The sequence below is a fragment of the Buceros rhinoceros genome, unplaced genomic scaffold (genome assembly GCF_000710305.1).
Source record: "Buceros rhinoceros silvestris isolate BGI_N320 unplaced genomic scaffold, ASM71030v1 scaffold42247, whole genome shotgun sequence".
NCBI classification, from domain to species: Eukaryota; Metazoa; Chordata; class Aves; order Bucerotiformes; family Bucerotidae; genus Buceros; species Buceros rhinoceros.
This window is the reverse complement of record NW_010422394.1, coordinates 49,147-59,618: the sequence shown is the minus strand read 5'-3', so window position 1 is coordinate 59,618 and position 10,472 is coordinate 49,147.

Here is a 10,472-nt window from a genome sequence, read left to right as displayed (position 1 = left end):
CACATCAACTGCGAGCATAATCCCACCGTTAAGGATGATGAATCGCCTTCCAGTAGGTCCCAAAGAGAGACACCGTTTGGCCAGCTGTGACCAGCCATTATAGATATAAAACAGGCTGTAAACTCACGCTTCCAACAAGAGTCTCCAGCGGTGGGGAAGCAGGCGGAACTTGCAGACAGTGCTCCGAGTGTCAGTCTCGACTGAGATGGTTCGGTGGAGTGACATTGCTGTGGCAAATGCGTTGCGGGCCTGGCGCTCTGGAGAAGACCCACAGCTGGACAAGCTCGCAGGGGCTGCAGCTGCTGGTGCTGCTGGGTGCTGCAGACAGCGTGCTAGGCTGGTGCCGCCCGTGGTCTGAAGGTGAAGCATGCCCCGTATTTATTGGTCCTGTGGAAACTGAGATTCGCTGCATTCAAAAGAAAGAAGCAGAGAGAAATCTGTGAGTTAAGTTGCACCCACTGTGTAACTCAGCTTGCGATGGGGTTAGGAGTGGAGTCCTGTACCCCTGGTTTTGGACGTGTTTCTAAATGAGTGAAGTAGTCTGCCCCGTCAGGAAAAAAACTACTGCAACCCCATTGAATGGATTCCAGATACTGTTCTATGTTAACCTGAATTTGTCACTTAGTTGTCATTTTGCTGCCTAGTTGGTTATCAATGAATTCTGGAATAGTCTCTTCTCGATTTGCCTCTGGGTTTCTGCTCTGGGCAGAGTGAGGATAACAGAGCATCTGTGGCCATCTTAAAGGGGAGGAGGCTCTTCGGGCCTTGCTCAGAAAACTCCTTTTGAAATGATAAATGAAAAGTTAACCTGTCAGCGGGCCAAAGAATTATCCCATCAAGGGGAAGAATGCAGAAAAGGAAGCAGTAAGAACATGCAGGGTTTCGAGAGAGTAGAAAGGAACCTTACAAAAATTCAGAGCAGGGCTCCATTTTCACTTGACTGCTCAGACCACAGGCTCACCCTGCTTTTTGTTTCCTGTTGGTTATATTGGCTTTCCCCACTTGAGCACGTGTGCACAGAGAATCTTTTGTCTGTTGTTTCCTCTCTGTTAATAGAATGCCTAAACCTAAACGTTTGGTGCCAAATTTCCCAAGTTTGTGTTTATAACACATAGTAATAATACCTTGCATTTATATAGCCCTTGCCACTTAGCGATCTCAGCGCGATTTATCCACGTGCTGGAATTAAATGTCACTGTTCCACTGAGAGAGCGTCAGACGTGTTGTTCTCAGTCCACAGGTGAGAAAACTGAGTCATGAAAATGGAAGTCTCTAGTTATGTCATGAACAAAGCAGCACAGCAAAAAACCAGCCCAGATTTCTTGTCTCCTTGGTCTGTATCCGTGTCTTTGTCCATCTTCATCCACAGTTCTCATAAAACAGCATCAAAATTGTTTACATTGGTTTTTTACAGCATAAAGTATGTACGATAGGTACGATACGAAAAAAATGGCCAGACTACCCAATAGAATGTAATTTTTATGTTTTTGCGAGCTCCATGTGCTGTTATGAGGCTGTACTTTCTATCTCTGTAAAAATAAAAATACTTGTGAATGTTTGGGGTTCCTCTCAATTTTGATTAGGTTACATATATGTCCCTTAACTTACAGAATGTCTCTAACACACTGTGCAATAAAAGGGGTTCAGTGTCTATTTCTCAGGTTTTTTCCTCTGAGGAAAACGAGTCAATTGGCATGGGAGGAATCACTCTGCTGAAGGGACCGCTTTCAGATGGAATGGTGAGATAAAGCAAATTTTCAAACCAGACTGTATTTTCCGTTCTTTCCATTTCACAGACACAAACACAAGTAGCCTCAGTGCTGGCAATTTAACACGTCTGATATTGTGCACATGCAAAGCTTCAGAGTGAAGGTAAAATTACAGAAGGGAAATAAACCGAGTGTTGCACACTCAGGATACTTGTGGTGGGACGGTGGGGGCTGTAAACCTAATATAAAAAGGCCAAGCACATACAAATTCATGAAAGATAAAAGGACTCTTGAGGTAGAAGTGGGGCATTGTCCCTTCCTGCTCTCCATACATCTACATACTGCTTGACAAGCATCTCTTTTATCTTTAGCCACACAGGAACCGAGTGGAGAAAATCTGCCCCTATGTGGAAAATGTGTTATTTTTTTCTCTAACGAGCAGTTTAGGAATGTTTGAGCCAGTTGTTTCAGCAACTGGATCTGTGAATTCCATCTTATTTCCTGCTTAACCTTGTTTCCCAGATTTTCAGTTCGGTCATGCAAGTATTGCTTGTGCATTTTTAGTGGAACTTCATTAAAATTTTGACCTCGCGTGGCTTCAGCAGCACTCAGAATCATCTTCCAGAGTTGTAGCATTTGCAGATTTGAATGCAGTAGGTGATTTATTCTAATCCTTTAAAGACTGTCCTTTTTCCCATTGTCCCTGTGGAAAAGTGAATAATTTAATTTCACAGTCGTTTTTTCTCTCCTTTCAGTTTTCATGTGATAGCTTCTGACAAATCTTTCAAAGATGTTTCAGGCCAAACCACTGATGGGTGCGTACTGGCATTATGAGATGAAAATGAATAGAGCCCTGGTGCTGCATGCAGTTGGAGGTTCCGGGGTCTTCAATTGAAGAAATACCGAAATGAGTGGAAATAGTAGTAGCTGAAATTAGTCCAGTAGGATCTTGCACATTTGATGACCTAGATGCAAAGAAAGAAAGAAAAAAAAAAATCTGGCTCAGAAAATACTTAAGCCATTGGTAGATCTGGGGAGGGGGATAGAGGAAGCAGCACCCACCCATTAATCTATTTCTTCCCCTATTTCCCAAAGTCTCCAGTGTTATACAGTATTAGATGCTGTGCTGGACTGGACTCAGTCGGAAATCTGGTATAACAGTGTTTATATTCCAGTTCAGAAAACCCCAGGTTTTCTGTGAGCCTGCAGATCCTAATCGCTTTGATCACTGAAGCAGCTAACAGTAAAACGCTCATGTGTATTCAACTTCACTTATGTCGGAGTCTCGCTGAGTAAGAGCTAAAACACGAAACCAGGGAAGTTAGATTTATCTGTATATTTATATTTGTGCGTAGGATTTTGAAAAATTATGAAGAAGTATTTCAAAATGCCCTAAATCCAAAAGCGTAAGGCATATATTGTGACAGATTACAGCAGGTTTCCTGTGGTGAATGTAACTGCCGTGGCTGATGGAGAGAAAGTTGGTGGCATGAAAATTACTGTAGCTGTCCAACCTTCTTTCCAAATGGGCTTTAACTGCACATTCTGGTTTATTACTCTCCTGCTGGGACAAGTACCTGCAACAATCTGTGTTACTAATACATCTCTACTCTGAGGACCTCATTGCTCGGTCTTGGCTCAAGTTGACTTGTGTTTATCTGGGTGAGTAATTCCTTAGATGTCAAGTTACCAGACGATACTGCTTAATATAGAGACAGAGAATCAAGCCCCAATTTGTCCTCGGTCCAGTATTCTTATTAGTTACCTGAGTGACGAACAGAAAGCATCCCCATAACACCGCTGGTATGTTAGAGGACAAGCTTAGAATTCAAAATGATCTTGTAAGTCACAAATGCAGTTTAGGAGAAAATGAGGATAAGTAGGGACTGATGCAAGATAAAACTTCTAGGGAATACTTAATGGCAGAAAGCCAGGACAGAGAACAGCTTGCTAAGTAGCAGATAGAGCAGAAGATAATCTGGGATGTCACAAGCTGAGCGTGAGTCAACAGTGCCACGGTGTTGTGAAAAGGGAAGTGCCCCGCCTGAGAGCATGGACCGATGGGTGGCCTCCTGGACACACAGCAGCCCTCTGCTCAGCTCGGCCATGGTAAGGCATCGCTTGGGACACCGCCCTGGAAGGCACAGGCCAATTGGAGAAGATCTAGAGGAAGTCAGCAAAATTAATGAGAAGATGAATGAAGAAAGTGGAAGGATTTTAGTCTAAAGAAGAGGCAAATGAAGGGTGATAATCTGCTTTCTTTGGCTGAAGAGGCGAATGAAAGACAATATACTTGATTTTAACCAGGGAAGACCAATGTTTCAATTTAAGGAGAACATTATCCGGTAGGGATAGGGAAGCATAGTGGGATGGATTGCTGGGTACGTGCTAAAGCTCCAGCACTGGAGATCTGTGGCTGCAGGATTATCAGCCCAGAAAGGCAGGTCTGATCAGAGGGCAGGAGGAGGAACTGCATGACTGCTCGAGGTCTCTCCCAGCTCTGTGTTTCTGTGATTCTACAATTCCTGCTTGTGCGTTCTGGGACTATTGGCCAGAACAAGTATTGTTCAGTGCAGGGATTGCAGAACTGCTGTCTAAATTTAGATAGAGCGTACTAAGCGGTGACAAAAGATAAATGAGTTTGAGGGAAGACATCACGATCATGTGGCTACTTTGGGCAGCTGGCCAAAAAGGAAAAGTTTGATGCCTCAGCGCGTGATAACCAGTTCTGTATCTCAGCTCATCCTTTGCTGTGTAATAGTTTTGTTAGGACAGGAGAGCAATTCATACAGAAAGGAATAAAGTGAGAAAGAACATGCACATGTAATACACGTGGAAACAGGTCCACTCCTTTCCTGTCTGTAATCCTGTATGTGCCCACCAGTTCTCATTTCATAGGCTAACACCTCCGTGTTGCCCTAGCATACGTATTCCCACCCAAATTTTAGTTATTACTGGGGTCAAAATAGGGGTATGAAATTCTGTTCTCACCATCTCTTGTCTTTTCATTGTTTCTGTATCTACTTATTTCTTCTGTGACCTTTCATCAAGCAGAAGCTCTCTCTGAGGTTGACAGTTACTGATTTAGGTGCATATGTGTGTGTCTGGTTGGTTGAGCACACTGACGATAATAAACAAATAATGGTCAATAATAAAAGTTAAGCTCTTGGGCCAATTTTGTGCAAGTGACTGTCTAAACAGTGTGTGTAAAAGCTGCATCTGTTCAGCTAAGCTGAGGTGCTCCGTGCCCAAGTGCTCGCTGCATGTGTAAACACCTGACGCTGTCGTCACTAGCCATTGCTGTGTACTGCCACGCTGTCTGGGAGCCACACAGAGGCGGCAGCAGGCTGCTCCCTGCCCCAAAGAGCCCGAGTCGGGCCCAGAACTTGTTGCAGGATCTGTAGAGCAGCTGGGTAATTTTTGAAATAGTTGTGTCTGTCTTGTCCTCCTCTGATTCGGAGCAGTACATTTTCCAAAGAAAAGATTTAAGGTGAATCAGCTCAGTCAGTTTTCTCAGGGTACGAATCCCATCCCACTGAGAACAAATGCTGCACTGGCTGTGCAGATTCCAGCATTTCCCTTTGCCTACAGCACAATCTGGTAATTATTACTGAATCATTTGAAATTACCCAGAATTTTGATGTGATTACAGTCGATGGCATTAAGTAGTACAATTCCAACAAGCCGAACCTGGTATGGTAAACCTTATCACTTCTAACACTGAACAACTTAATCTTATCATCAAGTGCTGATGAGATAATATATTCCAGCAGTGGCTTTTCCCGAAGATTGCGCTGATCCAAGTGGTGTGAGATAGAACATTGCTGTGGAGAGTTACAGTATTATTCTGACAGCGCTGTGCATCTGACTGAGAGGACATTTTTTGAAGACTCTTAGATGACTCCTCAAAGCTATGTAATGATCTAAAACTCCTTCTGATTTATCCCTGCCTAGAGGTGAGTACATAAGGGAAATTTGAGAATACAGAATAATTTTTCAGTTATCTGAGCGTGAAGGTGTTTCTCAACATGGCTTAGATGTTTTTCTTTCTAACAGCTTAAAAGTGGCTCCTTTCTAAAGATCAGTTTTGAAGGAAGTCTCCTTGGCAAAAAAGAAGAGCAAAGCTCCTTGGCAGAGCAGAGGAGAGTCCCTGACAACTGGCTCGCTGCTTTTGGAAAAAGCAGAAATAAAGGGGAGGTTGTAGTGGTGATGGGGAAGGTTCTTAGCGCAAGGACATAAGCTTTGTCTCAAGTCTTTGCTTTCATAAGTTGATGTAAGATGTTTGCTTCGGGTTTGAGAAGTGGCTGTGCTGCAGTAAGAATGAGATTTGCCAGGAGCAGCTTCCATTTCCCAAGCTCTGTGTAGACCTTTTGCTTCATATTGCCACCTGCTCCTCCTAGATTTCTGGGCAGGCCTAGATTCAGTAGCCATGTTACATTCTCTTGATTCCCTGTGCAGCTTTGGTATAGGCAACGTGCAGCAATTTGCCCGGCCATTCCCATGCCAATGGAAAGCAAACTCCAGCTAGAGAGAACTGTGGCAGAGAGGGTTACACTAGGGGGTGTGGGTCACGAAGGAGAAGAGGAGGAAGAAGCTGCTTTTCAGCAGCGACAACAAAAATCCACCAAAACGCAAAAATTCAGTAGTGATTTGATTGATGCACTTAACAGCTGGAGCTACTTTAATCCAAATTTCAACTTCCTGCATATTTTGGGATTTTCCTACCTGAAAATACCTCCTTTATGCCAATGCCATCTAGCCACCCTCTTCCTCTACACGAGGTTGAGCACTAACAAGTGGTGGTGTAGGGTGACTGTGTCCAGCTTGCTCTCCTCTCTGTCAAAGGCCACAGATGCCCTTGGCGTGAGAAAAGACCGTGTATGCACGTCTGGCACAGAGGGGTGCTGGCTGCGTTCACAGCGTAGAGAAGCTGTGGTTCCATTTCTTCTCTGCGAGTTACAATCTGTTCATTCTGCTGCTGAATCTGCCTTGCCCCTTTGATTAATCCAACCTTACCAAGTCCAATACGGGGTAAAGGCTATGGGTGCTCTTCAGCCCTAGCAAGAAAGATTTTAGCTCTTGGCTTACTTAAGCAGTCTTTAAAGACCAATTTCACACTGAAATAATGCTTGGGCAAACACAGAGTAGTTTCTTTTTGTAAGTACTTAGAGAAGAGGCTTTAGCAGTGGAGTTGTTACTGAAACCTAACAGCGTTCCTTCCTGTTTTGGCTTGGAGATCGCTGCTTTGGCAATTCCCACCGGCTTCCTACGTGGCTTGGAAAGACCCGGGTCTCACGGGCAGCTTTGCCATAGACCCTACCTTGTCCTCCCATGAAATGGGCCCTCTGCTCCTGAGACCAGCTGAAGGAACTGAAGTGGGATTCTGCAGATGAAGTCGGCAGGGACAGCGGGAGGCCCCTGCCACAGTTTTAGACTGTAACACTGTGAAGCTCCTGTATTCCAGCACAAAAAGAGGGCACGGAGATAAATGACTCTAGTGTTTGTTTGTTTGTTTTGCCTAAAGAAGCTTCTTTGTAAGCATATTCCACATGAGTATTCTTCTGTCCACGTAAAATAGATCCCTTGTGTCTGAATTTAAGTCTCTGTATATTGTTCCTTGTGCAATGGCTTAGAAATACTTTAGAGGCATTATCTAGGAGCCTTTATGACTTCTCTCACATATTTCCTCTGCTCCCCTGCACCCACACATCCATGCGCACATAGTGAGAGATGTGGGGTCAGATGCTGATCAGAGTTCTGCTCATTTTACACAAACAAAACTCTTTTTTTTTTCTTTTTTGTTTTGTTTGTTTTCCCCCTGAATTTAACCCAAGAGTCAATTTTGGACCCATCGGACGGCTCTTGGTAAACACTAGCCCAGCCAGAGCTGTGCTACTGAGAACCTTGGGCTCTGGAAGGAGTGATAAGCGGATACATTTGGAGCGGAGAGCCTGAAAACACGAGCATCAGGCCATCTGTGGCCAGCCTCCCTGCCTGGTAGGGTTGTTTGGCGAAGTTGTTGCTACAGAACCACAGCGGTGCCATTTATTCTCAAACCTGTGGATTGCGTTGGAGGGACGCCCATAACAAATCGTTAGCGTCTGTCATACGCGGGTTTCATGCTTTCCCATTTGGATCACTCTTCATTTCAGACTCTGAATAGTGGCATGGAGAAGGAAGAGAAAGGGCAGATGTTTCCCCTTGAGCATTTTCTAATTGTCTCTCCCTCAGAAGTTAACTATTCCGTAATTCCTTTGGCTTCACATTTTTATTTCATGTTGGATTTTTTTAGGAAGTCTTCAAGATTAAAATCTAAAGAAAGCATTTCAGCTTTGAAGCAATAAAGCGGGGAGTGTTTTTCTCTTTGGGGAGATCACTGAGCACAGTTTCCCTAGCAGAACCCCTTTTCCAAATAGGGCTGTGAGCTTCATTTGTGAAAAAGGGAATTAATTAATCAACATTCCTGTTAGGAAATGATCAGTTTTTAACAAGCAGGTCACAAGATGTTTCTGAGTGGACTGTGTAGAGGTGGTATATGGGAGGCCTGCCTATGGTAACTAGAGTTTTCTAAGTCAGAGATACAAATCATGCAGATGCTAGAAGTACGGCAGTTCCACTCCGTACACACAGCCAATCAGTTCTTACACCCCCTCTAACGTAATCAGTGATGTACTCGGCAATTAGGCTTCCAGGGTAGCTGTCTGTAACGAGCACTGGCTCAGTTATTCGAAGCATTGTGAGTGTGTCACGAAGAGTTAGTTGATGCTGTGGGCCATGGAACTTGCAGAAATCCACTCCAAGAAATCCACTCTGTCCAGTCTGTTTCCTTCTAGCTTTGCATTTATTTACATCTTTGGCAAGGACTGACATATTCCTTTCTTCTAGAAATATAAGGACCAATCTATCATTTAAATATTTCTGAAATAAATGAGACACAGGATTAGCATGTAGGAGTCATTTAGATACATTTTGTGGCAATGCTGGGTGATCATATGAATGATATTAGCCCCTGAAGAACCCTCCAAAGTACCCACCATAATTCTCTCACATCCCCATGCAGAGCAAACCACGCACAACAGTCACCAACCATCCGAACACCCAGTGGACAGCGAAACAGCTTCAGTGAAGCATTGAGCATGTACTGTAGGGAGCTTTTCGAGGCAAACTCTTCAGTGCTGGTACTCTCCAACCCTCTTACCCTGCTAACAGAAACCTCTAGTGCTCTCTTTTTCTGGGAGTTAATGGCTTTCGGTATGACTGCTGTTAGCACAGCTTGTAGAATTGCTAATAGAGTTTCTACTAGTTTATTTGCCATGATTTCTGCTTTCACCTGGGAAGTTTTCTGGCTCAAGTCAACAGTGGTGACCCTGAAGTGGTTTGAAATCCTGTGGTAAGTGGCCTAGTAGAAATGACGGTGAACACAGTCTCATAACACCCGTTTGTGTATAAACTTGGCAGCGACTGTGTTGTTGAGGTTGAAGAAGAGAAAGGGAGAGAGGTTTGAAGAGCCCTGAAAATTCTCCTTTGCCTTGTGTGAGGTAGGCTACCTTATGCGGGTAGCCTATTGCTACCTGCTGTGCTATCTGCAATTCCCAGTTTCAGGGTGTTTTAGCACTGGATCAAAACAGGCGGCTCACGCAGAGGCCCTTTGAAGCTTGCTCTGCTGTAAGAAATGAAAGAGAAAGAAGCATCCCGTAGGTCTGAGCATGGGGCGCTTGCTTTCCACCAGCGATACTGGTTCTTCTTAGTCTGCCAACAACCTGCTCAGCCTACCAGGTCTGTAGCCTTGTCTTGTCTCAGGGGATTCCTGGGGGCATGATTTTGAGCCAGCCTGCACCCCACTGACTCAAGGTGGTCTCGGGGCTGTGTCCTTAGTGTGAGAAGATGCTGTGGCGAGTCCTGCGACGGCAGCACTTTAGCTGTGCAACTTTGGCTTGTGAGTGGGTGGAAGGGTGGATGGGGGTGGGCGAGTTCCATCTGAAGTTTAAATACTGACATTTGCCAGTTATTACTGTGCAGTGGCATCTGAGCAAAGTAAATTCTTTTACTGTTCCACACCTGGAAAAATAATTACCCCAGTTCAGACCTCAGGGTAATGAGTGTTGGCTGCTACTTACTTTTCAGGTGGTAGTTCCTTATCTGCTTAAAGGCAAGGCCATGAACCTCAATTAGTCAGTGGTTATACAGTGCTTTGAAATTATAAGACACTATCTTCCTTTTAAGTATTCTAATGTTTCTGTAACATATTGTAACCAGAACATGCCTCAGCACACAGCAGCACTCTCGGCTGGAGGCCAGAAATACTACCTAAGTGAAACAGTCCAGGACTTTGTGACCTAATAACACAAGGAAATCAAGGACAATTTTAACTGGTTCAAAATTTGCTGCATACATACCTTGAGTACATGCATAGCCCAGCTACAAAAATCAAGTGCAGTACGAATAGCTTCCAAATAGAACTGTGACAGATGTAGTGCAGAAACCTGTGTACGATACAGTCAAAAAGCAGAGGGCTTGGTAGGGCGGGACCGGGAGGAGGACAGGACAGGTATAACCTCGCCTCTTTCCCGTCATTTCCTTCAGCATCAATCCCTGAAGCTCGTGGTTTGTCCTAGTTAGACAAAACTTCTCCTGTTTTGGAAGCTTTGTTGTAAAGTGACCAGTCAGGTATTCCCTGCCACGTACATATAAACGCGACATCAATTGGTTACAAGTTCTGGTGGGCTTCTTCCCGTTTCCAGGTGCTGGCGCTATGAGAAGCAG